A 12,900-nucleotide genomic window follows, 5' to 3' on the forward strand; every position below is an offset into this window, starting at 1 on the left:
ATCAGGTGTGGAGCGGCGCCTCCCGGCCCAACCTGGCGGCCACTGCGCCTGCGCGGCCGCCCCGCCCCGCCCCGGCACTCCACCGCGGGTTTTCCTCCCGGTTCCGCGGAGGCCGAGCCGGAGGGCTGGTGCGCTTTACCGCCCCGGGACCCTAAAGACGGGCTGGCGGAGCTGGACTCCTGGGGAACCGCGGGGAGCTTTAGGGTTCGAGGGAACAGAGTGCTGGGGAGAGGACCTGCCGGGAAGGTGGGAAGCCGGCCCGATCGGCTCCCGACAGACGGGGTGGTCTGGGGCTCATTTCCTCACCTCTTCGGGCCTGAAAGACGTGGGCTGGAATGAGAAGGCTTTCCAGCTCAAAGCCTGCATTTTCGTAAAGTGGGTTAAATTTCCCAGAGAGGGCTCCCGACTGTCCATGGTCCACAGGTTCGATAGGCGGATCTTGGGGTGCAGAGACTCAGCCCCAAGGGTGAGCACTTTCATAGATTTCCAGTTGCAGGCAGGGGCGACCTGATGGTTGGCCTCCAGATGGGTCTGAGGGAAATTGTGCAAAAGCCAGAAACACCTCTTCACCAGGCAGCTTCCCTTCACCGTTCGTTCCTTCCAACCCCATTGTGCGTCTGTGTCAGGGTCCCATGATACACGCTTTTATACACTAAATTTCCCTCTAGCACTCTCCACGTTGAAATGACATTTTTGTTGTTGTTAATCCTCATCCCAGGATATTTTTCCATTGATCTTTTAAAAAATATATTTTTTTTATTGACTTCAGAGAGGAGGAAGAGGGAAAGAGAGAAACATCAGTAATGAGAATCATTGATTGGCTGCCTCTTGCATACCCCACACTGAGGATGGAGCCAGCGAACCAGGCATGTGCCCTGATGGGAATCGAACCCTGACCTCCTGGTTCATAGGTCGACACTCAACCACTGAGCCACACCCACCGTGTTTCATTGATCTTTTATGGAGTGTGGAAGAGAGAGGGAAAGACAGAAACACATTGGTTGCCTTCTGCAGGCACCCCAACCAGGGCCCTGGCTGGGAGGAGCCTGCAACCAAGGTACATGCCTTTACCAGAATGGAACCCAGGAACCTGATTCTTTGATGGATGTGTCTGTCCACCTACCTGGACTGTAAGCTCTATGAAGGCAGTGCCTGAGCTTTTTTACTCACTGCTATCCCAGGATTGTGGGTCCTCAATAAATTCACAATGTTTGGAGGAATAAAGTAATTCCCACTCCAACCATGTAGCGTCCTCACTTTGTAGAATTAGGGCCAGCTGGTGTGGATTTGTTATTTGAGGAAGGAGTACATTCTGAGACCAGCAGCACCTGGGAGCTAGTTAGGTCTACAGATCCGTGGGCTCCACCACGCCTACCCACAGAGACTCTGGGAGTGAGACCCAGCAATGTTTCCATAAACTCTGCAGGCGATTCTGACTCAGGCTCAAGTTTGACAGCCACGGACTGCGTGGGGAAAGAGCAATCCCAAGGATGCTTTGGGGGATGGCGCTCCCAATCTCTGGGCAGAGCACTGGTGACCACTTACAGCGTGTCGGTTCTTAGCAGGACCTGGCTTGTCTGCTTACAGTTGAGTTAAAGGTCATTTTCCTGGGGGTGAAAAGGAAATTATGCTTTCCCCTTCCTGCAGGTGTGTTTCTCCCTGAGGTGCTCTTGCTGTGATTTTTCACATCGAGGAACAGTGTGTGTGTGTGTGTGTGTGTGTGTGTGTGTGGCATATGCCTAGGGCTCCGGATAAGGAGGCAGAAGGAAGGACGTCTCGCTTACCAGTTGCATCTGAGAGGGTGTGGGCAGCTCTCATCTGGGGACATTTTCCCATTACAGGGGAATGCAGACATGTAGGAGGAAAGACTAGCTAGGGATAAGGTTACCCCACTGCCTTTTAGTGCAGACAGACGCCAGGCCACATGGATGAGGTGCCCGGCTGCTCCCTGACTCCCCGGCATTTGGGTCTCCACACACCCTAGGCCCCACCGCCTCCTCACCCTTCTCCCAGACGATGCGGGGACTGTGCGTCCCGGAGGCCCCGCAGCATCTGCCTGCAGAGGTCGCCCTAGGAGCGCGGCCCGCCCCCTCCTCCCCGGCCCCCGCCCCCGGCCCCGCCTAGATCCCCCTCGGCCCCCGCCGGACCAGCCCCTCCAGCTTCTCCTCGCGCAGCCGCCGCCAAAGCCTGGAGAAGTGGAATGTCGCCGGCGCCGCTCCCTGCGCGGGACTCGCGGAGCGGCACTGGGCATGCTCAGTCGCCGGAGCCCGTCCTGATCTCAAGTAGGAAGCTCGCGCGCTGCACCCGCCGCTGATCCGGGCGCTTCGCGGAGGGCGAGACTGGAGCCGAGCGACCGGGCGCCGGAGCCGAGGCGAGAGCCGCGCGCACCACCGGTGAGCCGCGCTTTCTTCCTTGCTTTTGCCCCGGACCCCGCGGCGGCCCGTAGTGCTGGCGAGACACCCGGGCAGCTGCCTGCGGCGAGTGGCTGCGCGTAGTCCCAGCGGCTGCTCCTCTTCTCCCGGATCCCGGGACTGCGCGGCCACTGCCGCCCGCCCAGCCGCAGCCACAGCTGCAGCAGCTGCCGCCACATCTGCAGCGGGCGCCCGCTGCGGAGTCCCGTGCGCCCTGCGCCCTGCGCCCGGCGCCGCAGGGCCGGGTGGCATGGTGACTGCGGGCTCACTCCTTGACTTGCATCCCTCCTGCTTTCCGGCGCCCTCTTCCCCATCGGCAGCCCCAGCTTGGCAGGGCCTGGGGCGGCGGAGCCAGGCTTGGAGGGGGTGCGCCCGAGTGGGGGCTGCGGAGGGGAAAAGTGAGGGTGGGCGCCAGCGGGGAAGAGCGCACACCCCCTAACCCTGGCACCGGCCTCCGGTGTGCGGCGGGGCTCTCCCTCCCGGGGCGGCTTCGCGCTCCTGCCGGGGAGTTGGAGAAGGGGCTGGCTTCTCGGGGGAGGGGGGAGAGGGGGGTTTAGAGACCAAAAGGGGAAAAGTTCATTTTTCCCCTCGGAGGCAGAGAGCGTTTTCACTAGAAAATGGCTGTGCGGAGGGGATCGAACCTGGAAAGCTGGCCATTGGGTCCAGAAAGCCCCTCGGCTGCTCGCGGGGCGCAGTGGAGGGTTGAACGCTGGAAATGACATGTGTGTGATGAAAACCTTGCTGGACGGAGGCAGAGGTTCGGAGTCCCATGGAAACAATGAAAGGTGGTCTAGATATCTGGTGCAGAGAGAGGGCAGAGAAGTCAGGGGCGGCGGGCCGAGGGAGCATTGGACTTAAAAAAAAATCAGAGAATTCAGATTTCGAGTTGTGTCCGTTTTGTAGTCAAGTTCTGTGCAGTGTAGAGACACGACGGTCACAAAGGCTTTTGGGTGGAGTGAGTGGTTGGGGAGAGCCAAGATTGAGAGGTCAGGGTCGGAAGCTCCACGCTTGGGCTCCGGGAGGGAGGGCACAGTTTTGTTGAAGAAGTCCCTCAGTCACTGTCTTCACACTGTGCCCGATGACTTCGGTGAAATACCTCAAGGATGATGATAAAATGATGCCAGCAGCGGTGCTCAAGAAATGAGGGAACTTTGTAAGGTTGGCATTGGTCTGTCATTTGTTTTTAAAATTTCATTGATTTTATTTAAAAAAGCAAACAGTGGCATCTTGATCTGTTGTTCTGGATTTGGGTCTATTACATCTTTGATTGATTGATATATATATATTTTTGCCCTTGCCGTGATTTATATTTCAAATCTTGTCCTCAAAGGTCCACAGTAATTAAGAGCATCTGAATCCTTGTAGCTGGCCTTTCAGGAACAGCAGGTAATCCTTGCGAGGGGATTTCGTTACCACGCAGGTAGCAGCTTTGTTGTATTTTCAGTTTGTAGCTCGAAAGCAATATTTGCTCAACACTTGTTTATCATAACTTGCAGAATCCTAGAAATGGTAGTGTTTTGAAAGGGTGACGTTTGTCAGAAGAACGAGGAACCTCCCCGCGGGGGAAATGCTGGGAGAACACAGGGGGCAGTAGCGGACAGTGGGCTGGTAGTCCGAGCGCCAGGGGGGAGCAGAGGCCTGACTTCTGGTCTGTCCTTTACTCATTGGCCGGAAACATCACTCAGGGTCTTCACAACCTGGGATGTCTCTAGGGGTTTGCTCAGAACCTTTGAGAGACGACTCTGAAGTTGAGATTCTTTTCCGAGGAAGGTGTTTATGTTTTATGCTATTCTCTTCCAAAGTATACTTTTAACTAAGTAGTAATGGGCCTCTATGGAGCCAGCACAGTCCTGCTTTCTGGAACTTTTATATAGTGGAAAAGCTCGATAAGCTTAAGTGTAAAAGACTGTCGTTTTACATTTAACTCGAGTAATGTGAGTACTGACTACAGAGTTATTTAGGGAAAGTCCACTAAACATGGCAAGAATCTACATGTGCAAAGATAAAATATTTTAAAACTGTTACCCTTTTTATGTCATGTTTAAACTTTTGATGACTGTTTTCTTTTCCTGCTACAAGATAAGCAGTAAACGTTAAATTCACGTCCCCCCCCCCCCCCCACACACACACATATTACAGCAGGAATTAATACCGAAAACCTTGCCATAACATTAGAATAGTGTCATGTTGATTTCCCTGAATTCAGGATATCTAAATTTGTCTTTTAAGAGAAGTCAGTACACTTCTCTGGGCCTCTATTTTTCCTGTCTGTAAAAGGTGTCTCTCTCTGCCTTTTTCAGTTAGACTTTTAAAAAATATATATTTTTTATTGATTTTTTTACAGAGAGGATGGGAGAGGGATAGAGAGTTAGAAACATTGATGAGAGAGAAACATCGATCAAGTAACTAGCTGCCTTCTGCACACCCCCTATTGGGGATGTGCCCGCAACCAAGGTACACGCCCTTGACCGGAATCGAACCTGGGACCCTTCAGTCTGCAGTCCGATGCTCTGTCCACTGAGCCAAACCGGTTAGGGCTTCAGTTACACTTTTAAAATAAAATAAAATACCATGATGATATAGTACCTTACATTTTCCAGGAGTGGAGGGCAGACTTTTAGGAAAGGAAAGTAAGAAGGTAATTCCTACGTATGTGGGTGATACTTAATGTTTCCCACCCTGGGTGAAGGAAACAAGCATTTGTTCAATGCTTACTATGTGTCAAGTCTGTTATTAAGCTCCTTACATCTATTATCTAATGCAGCGGTCGCCAACCTTTTGGACCTTTCGGACCTCACGGACCACTGGTTGGCGACCGCTGATCTAATGTGTCAGTAGCTTTGACATCAATGTCAAATGTGACTTGGGGAAGTCAGTACAGTTCTCTGGGCCTCTGTTTTTCCTATCTGTAAAATGTGGGAGTTGCCACAGAACGCACCCGCTGGGTGTCTGTTGGGTTCTTCTTGTCGCAGTCCAAGGCTCTGCGATACAGCTATTTGAGGAGGGGGACTTCATTTAAAGTATTAGATAAAGCCGACTTTGTGTTTCACTAAGTCTGGCCTGTCCGGCTTTGTCGAATGCCCTTCTTAACTCCCTTTTAGTTTTTATTTGTTAAAGAATGATTATCCTAAAATTAACCCTTTGTGCCTCTACCAAGACTAGGTAGGAAATAAAATGATGATTAGATTTGGGTAAAGCACATTGGATATTTAAAACTTCTTCTGAGGAGAGATGCAACTCTTGGGCCTTCTGAGGAAGAAGCCTCCCTGGGGGCTGCAGAGGAGGGTGTCCTGTGGGTTGGTGGCCAGGGCCCACCCACGTGACGTTTTGGCAAGCCTTTCCCATGTCCCCGCCCGCGATCAGAAGTGCAGCCCTTGGTGTCTGGCTTACAGTGATCATTTCGTGTTCACACCATCCCTGGGTTGGGTCGGTGTCCATGGTCAGCTGCTGCAGTGGCAGGAGCGATGGCTGTAGAAATGTGCCCACACCTTGTTGGCAAGATCATGAACTTTTAAAAAATTATTTTATTTGGCAAGCTATGATGATGGGGCAGAGAGCGAAGAAAACCGATCCCATTTGGTGTTTTCAGTGCCCTTTGCTTTCAAGGTGCTCACAAAACTCAGCCTCATTAACCTTTAAGTGAGGGAGGTGAGGAGAAGCCAGAGTCATCATCCGCCTTTAAGTAATTGATAATAAATGGACAGTGCGCCTGGAGCTTCTGATCATAACCAGGCTCCAGAGGTTACTGGGCCCCGCTAGGAGAGGAACAGTCACTCTAGGCACTAGATGAGAGAGAGCTGGAAGAGAGGAAGGACAGGGAGGGCAGAGAGTCAAATCATCACCACTTGGCAAAAAGTAAGAAGTCTGAATCAGTATCAGAGGGTGTAGAGTTACAGGAGACACTCCCTTTCTCTATAATCTTATTCCCATCATAGGTGAATCTTACCCAGTCTTCTAAGCATTGAACCAATGCTAGGACAGACATGGTTTTCATCGTCAGGAGACAAATCCCAATATATAATTTATTGTTATATATAAAACATACAGTTTTGTATGGACAAAGAGGGGAAGAGAGCATTAAAAAAATGGAGTTATGATTAAAGTTTTTCTGTATGTATTAATGATTTGATAGTGGTTATAAATAAAGTGAACCATTCTGTCCTTTGCCTCTTACAGACATCTTGCAAAGTTTGGTCTGCTAGGGAATAGCTGAGGTTTCAGAGATGCATCTCTAATGGGGAGTATGCTTTGGGAATGCTTAGAGTGCGAGGAAGAGTGATTTTGTTCTTCCCTATAAAGTTGACGGAAAAGCATGCAATTTTGGAACTGAGCTAGGAGTGTGCACTTAGGAGGGTTTGGTTGGGGCGATCTTGCAGAGCCCCAGAGAGAAGGGAAATGCCCTTGATGAATGAGGAAGGCATGGTGTTACCGGTGGTGTGGGATGCAGCATTTACAAAGCCGCTGCTCATTGAATCAGGGCTTAGGTTCTATCCAATTTAAAATAACTGAGTTGTCTGCTGTATGCAAACCACAATGTTAGCCCCGCTGTCATTGTCTGTTGGTGAGTTTTAGCTGTCCCTATCAAAATGATACTGATGATGACTATTTCACTGTATTCAAATGAGAAAATATGCCCTTGTCTCTGAGATTATACTCTTCAGATTTGGGGGTAAGATTTTTTTTTTTTTTTATGAATTGATGGGAATATTTTTACTTGGCAGTTTAATGGTCCATGAAATTGATAAGTCTGGGAATCCAGGCCTGAGATGTAGACAGCCCTGCCCTCAGGATCAAGTTGAGTAGTGGAGGCCAGGTCAAACTGGAGCTTGTGGGTGGGCTTGATGGGGCCTCTGGGCCTTCCAGGAATGTAGTCACTGGTACAGACCCAAGATCCTGGGAATTGAGAAGAAACTAATTTTGAAAGTGCTCTGGGAACCAGCGTACTATTTTTGAATTATAGCCTAAGAATGACAAGGAAAGTGCCAAGATGAAACATGAGGGTCTGAGAGAGCAGAAGGGACTAGTGACTGAAATGTGAATGTTAGCAGGCCTCACAATGATGGATCTCGATGTTTATTTCTTTGCATGCAGGCCTCTTTCTGCCAAAACAGCACGCTTTAGCGATTGGGGGTCGGTGATTCTAGGAAATGCTGATGGAATCAACGCCGTAGAACCACGGGTTGTGTAATAGGCAGCTTGGTTTGGACCTCCAGGGCGAGCTTTGATGACTCTCTAGAGGAAACTTGAGAATAATTTGCTCATGGAATTGCAAAACTTAAATTATTTGTGAGTTTTAAATAGTAGCTTATGAAAATAATGTATTACTGATAATATTTGAGAAATCAGTGCTTAGTGCCCTGGCCAGTGTGGCTTAGCTGGTTGGAGCGCCATCCTGTGCACCAAAGGGTCATGGGTTCAATTCCCCGTCAGGGCACATACTCAAGTTCGGGGTCAATCCCCAGGGGGGCGCATGCGGAAGCAAATATTTGGTGTTTCTCCTTCCTCTCTCTAAAATCAATAAAAAAACATCCTCAGCTGAGGATTTAAAAAAAAGAACCTGTGCTTAGTGATACCTGGATCTCACTGGTCATAATAATATATTCTTATTCTTGTGGAGCTCTTATTTTGTACTAAGAGCTTTATAGTTGATACCCATTTTAATTCTTACAAAACATTGAGATACTGCACCCATTTTAGAGATAAGGAAGCTGAGGTGTTTTTTTTTTGTTGTTGTTTTTTTTTTTTTACCAAAGACTGCACAGTGAACGATGATGCTTTACCTGGAATTGTGGTCAATGCAGAAGAGTAGATGGATTGCTGAGGGACTGACAGGATGAAGCAGTAACATTTACTGATGGACTAAGGGTTACGCATGTGCCTGATGCTATACAGGAAACATTTCACTTAGTTTTTTGAGCTACCTCGGTCTTACTTCCTCTTTTATAGGTGAGGAAGCCTTGGCTCTGAAAAGGTAAAGGACTTGCCCAGGCCTAACAAAGCCTGCGTTCTTCTTTTCGGCTCACCATGAGACCTCCCTAAATTCACCATTTTCATAATGGATGGTCATCTAAATCTTCATATTTAGTGGTGGAACTATTTCCTCCAAATTATGGCCCCATTGTGTATTTCTTTCATCTGAACACAAATTGGGCCGTAGGGAAACCCAGATATAACTGCTGAATAGGTGTGAAACTTGGGGTTGCTGTGTTGAATCTCTCTGGGCAGATTCCAGGCTAGAATGTGTCTGATTTGTTGTCAGGTACCAATTGTGAGGCAATGTTGAGATGACAGAAACTTCTGGTGACTGGAAGAAGACGGGGGATGATGTCAGCCCCTTGGCTGACTTGAGGCTTCTGGCTGCTGGAGGGGTGGAGAGAGGACCTGCGCACCAGGTGATGGGGCCTCTCCTTGGGAGCATCCGACGTGCTCCTGGGTGCTGGCTCTGTACTCACCTTCTGCTCTTCATCTGGTTCCCCAAGTAGACTTTTGTCCTGGGCCGGACAGGCAGTGGACCTGCCACACTGAGCGTCCCAGTTCGCAGGGCAGCACCGTGTGCCATTGGAGGTGAACGAATTAGCATTTCCTTAGCATGAGTTAGGTTTCTTGAGTCGATTTGTTCCTCAGTGAACGAATACAACTAAATGTTTAATGTCATAGCCATGGCCCGGGCTCATAGTGAACTTGGGGGTGTAGGTACTTCACAAGCGCTGATTCAACCTCAGATTCTTCTCATGCTCTGACCAGAACCTCTTATCCTCCTCAAGAACCAAGTCTTAGTTCCTTATGCCTTTTTCAGATCCCTAGTGAAGACTGTGCTACCTTCATTTAGTGACACCCAGAAACCTCAGCTTCATCTGTTCATGCCTTGGTTCAGCACATGTTGATGGAGCACAAGCTTTGTGCCCGGTACTGGGTGAAGTTCAGGAAGACGGGGAGGAATGTAGCAGAGCTCTGGTTGTAAGGTGCTGCACAGGGCTAGGCCTCAGAGAGACTGTGTGTGCGTGGGGTTCTAGGGAATAGAGAGGAGGAGGCTGCCCTCGCTGCTGGAGTAGGGAGGCCTCTCGGGGTAGGAGCCGTGGCAAGGGACGTCTGGTATAAACCCCCACTAGAGAAAAACCTCCAGCTGTCTCCTTTTCCATCTTTTCTTCATTCAATAGAACTGTTGTAGCCTGTTTCTTCTACCCAGCACTTGCCACTCTTTCTATAAGGGGCCTGTCAAATCTCTGTAACAGTGAGCCTCAAAGGGGGCAGTTTTTTTTGTTTGCTTGGTTTTTAAAAAATATATATTTTATTGATTTTTTTTACAGAGAGGAAGGGAGAGGGATAGAGAGTTAGAAACATCGAGAGAGAAATATCGATCAGCTGCCTCCTGCACATCTCCTACTGGGGATGTGCCCGCAACCAAGGTACGGCCCTTGACCGGAATCGATCCTGGGACCTTTCAGTCCACAGGCCGACACTCTATCCACTGAGCCAAACCGGTTTCGGCTCAAAGGGGGCCGTTTTGCCCTCCAGGGAACATGTGGCAATATCTGGTGACATTTTTGATTGTCATGGGACGAGCCATTTTGACTATGGAATGAGTACTACTGTCATATAGTGAGTAGAGGCCAAGGATGCTGCTAAACATCCTAACAGTGCGTGCAGAGGACAGCCCTGTGTGGACGGAGGAAGTAGGGATCTGGAGGTTAAAAGCCTGACTGTTAGGGTTCCAGTACTGCTCTGCCGTTGAATAACCATGAGTTATTAGAATTAGAATTTCCTTAGCATGAGTTAGGACAATGGGATTATACTTAGACAACAGAATTCACAGTGCCTCAGGTTCCTCATCCGTAAGTAGGAGTACTAATGGTTCCTATATAATGTGGATAGGAGAAATTCATGAGTTAATATATGATACATAAACAATACTTGGCATGAAGTAAGGCCTTAACCTTTATTTTTAGTTTTAAGAAAAAACTTCAACCTTTGACTCTGAAAGAGCGTGAGTTTGGAGCCTCCAGGACAGTTGAGCTGTGGCACCACCTGGCAGTAAGCTTTGGTGTAAAAATTGGCCAGTTTTTGTTTCTCTGGTTCCTTTTTGTCCAGGGGTTTTATTTTCACCTCTTGATTCTAGGACTTTGGGTAACTTTGCCTTTCCTTCCTCCCCTCCTCACTCCCCCTGAGGGACCCAAATCTGTGTCCTTGATGAACCTCCCCTCAAAGGGCTAAGAAATGCATTTATGATTTTCCTTAGCTTTGTCTATTTTGGGAATAGTGAGAAAACAGGAAGCAGGTCAGGGAGATGTTGCATTACTTCCTGATTGTCACAGCTCCTTTCTCCATAAAATTCTGTGCAGGATTGAGAGGCAGGTGGTAGTGCCTGCTTAGAAACTCTTCCTGCTACGCCCACCAGCTCCACCCCCAAGTTAGGTGCCTGCTGCTTCCAAAATACCCTGTAATTGGGTCACAACATTATCTGCCTGCTTGAAATCATCTCTAAAAATCAAAGCAAAGGCGTCGACTGTCTCAGCGGGGTATGAAATGTCTCCATCCTCTACTGCGAGGCTTTGCAGATGGTTCTGAAGACGAAAGAAAGCAAACTTCCCATCTCAGATAGGTGGCAGTTTCTCTGGGCCTAGACCCGTGTCTTACTGCCCTTGCAGAAGCACTCAAAACCATGGTCCTTTCTGACTTCCCACGGGAAGATTGTGCACTTCACCCAACCTGTCAGATTTACTGTTGAATTTTCATAGCGTCATTGACTTGAGAAGACGTTCATCCGGTGGTTTGAATGGTAGCAACCGGCTAGAGAGAAATAAAGGAGTGTCGTTGTTCTAGCTGTGTAAGTCCTTCCCCGTGACACGGTCACCTCCCCCTGCAATGAGAGCAGTGGCCTCTCCGTGGCCTCTCCGTGGCCGCCGCCTGGCTTGTCCAGCTTCATTCATTCAGCTTGACTTTCCAGGTGCTGGCTGGGCGCTCTTCCAAATGCTGTCCGTGGACACTGACCAGGATGTAAACTGCCCAGGAGTCTGTAGGGAAGGACCGGCAGCCAAAGAGCCAACCGCGATGACCTGGGATGGATGTGTGCTTCCGGGAGGAGTACTCAGTGCTTCCCTGACCCGCCGTTGCCCTGGCTGGGTGCAGAGGGTGTGCCTGGGAAGGCTTCACAGGGAAAGGGGTGCTCCATCCATCCCGCAGTGTGCCTGGCGCCCCATCTCTGCGTGAGGCGCCCCTGACTCTCAGCTCCCTCTTGGAGCCCTGCTGTTCCTGATGGTGTGCCTCTACTTTCCTTCGGACCGCTGTTGGCTCTCACCTCAGCGTCTGTAGCTGCCTTCTCGGTGGCCTCTCTGTGTTGGTGTTCTACGCTGCCTCCAAGGTGAAAACGTCTGCAGGTCTTGGATGTCCATCCCCACCCTTCGGGGGTTCCTTGCTCTCCTCGGGGTGAAGTCCCAGCTCCTGGGTGCCACACCTGACACCCTTCATGACCTGCCGTGTTCTCGATCCCAGGAGCTCAGCCTGAGTCACGCTGTTCTTACAACATGCCGGGGTTTCTGTGGCCTACAGGCGTTTATCCCCTGTTCTGCCTGCATCCACCCTGTCTGTCTGCTCCTTACCTGCTTGACTTTTGTTCCTCCTTCAGGAAGCAGCTTACTCATCATCCACTCAGTGTGTGTCAGAATGACTTGAGGGCTTGTTAAAACACACACGGCTGGCCCCACCTTCAGAGTTTCTGGTTCCATAGGTCTACGGGGGGGGGGGGGGGGGGGGGTGGCCAGATGAACGTTTGCCCTTCTCATAATTTCCCCGGGGATGCTGCTGAGGCCACACCTGGAAGACCACCGGGCGCTGCAGAGGGCGACTTGTGCTTGCTCCCACTGTGAGCCCCTCGCACCCACTTGTGCCGCGCCGCCTTCCTTTCCTGGCTCTCTCCTGGCCTGTCGGCTGCTGCAGGGATGCCCTGTTGCTTCTCCATCTTTGCGTTTCCAGTGCTTCAGAAGCCCTGGGTGCTCAGTAAATAGTTGTCAAAGAACGGATATTTGAACGAAAAAGAATCTTGTCGTCGGAGGCTTTAATACATATGCCCCAGGGCATTTTCAGCCGCTAGTGTTCCTGAGCGGCCATCCCCAGTTATGATGATGTAGCCTTAGAGCAGGATCTTAACGAGGTCAGTATGAGTCTGGTTAACATAAGAGTCAGTTAACTTTGTGGTTTTATATCCAGATTCCAGAAAGGTCTAGGGGAGGAGTTCACCTTAAACCCATTGTTTCTGGAATGGCTCAAAAATATATAGTTTTTAAATTTTGTAGTGGCTCAGTTTGAAAATAGGTGTCAAAAAGAAATGCAGATGTCATTTAATTTAGCAACCATATCATAAGCATGGTCGCTTTATTTGAAATAATACATCATATTGAACTGAAATGAAATATAACCAGATGTATAAGTAATCATTTCTCCAAGCCAGAGGGAGGTATAGCTAGAATATTTCATTTACTTATTCATTCTGCAT

At 49.6% G+C, this 12,900-nt stretch overlaps 1 protein-coding gene across 8 annotated transcripts in view; it reads left to right on the forward strand.

The window, feature by feature from the left end:
- Window positions 1-2,179: 2,179 nt before the first annotated feature.
- APBB2 (amyloid beta precursor protein binding family B member 2) overlaps window positions 2,180-12,900 on the forward strand; it is a 336,993-nt gene continuing 326,272 nt past the window's right edge. For all 8 annotated transcript variants that reach the window (XM_079777652.1, XM_079777646.1, XM_079777651.1 and 5 more), the window contains exon 1: window positions 2,180-2,393. The gene's annotated coding sequence lies outside the window, so the exon portion shown is untranslated. The remainder of the gene's footprint in view (window positions 2,394-12,900) is intronic.

The sequence above is a fragment of the Cnephaeus nilssonii genome, assembly GCF_951640355.1.
Source record: "Cnephaeus nilssonii genome assembly, chromosome: 1".
NCBI classification, from domain to species: Eukaryota; Metazoa; Chordata; class Mammalia; order Chiroptera; family Vespertilionidae; genus Cnephaeus; species Cnephaeus nilssonii.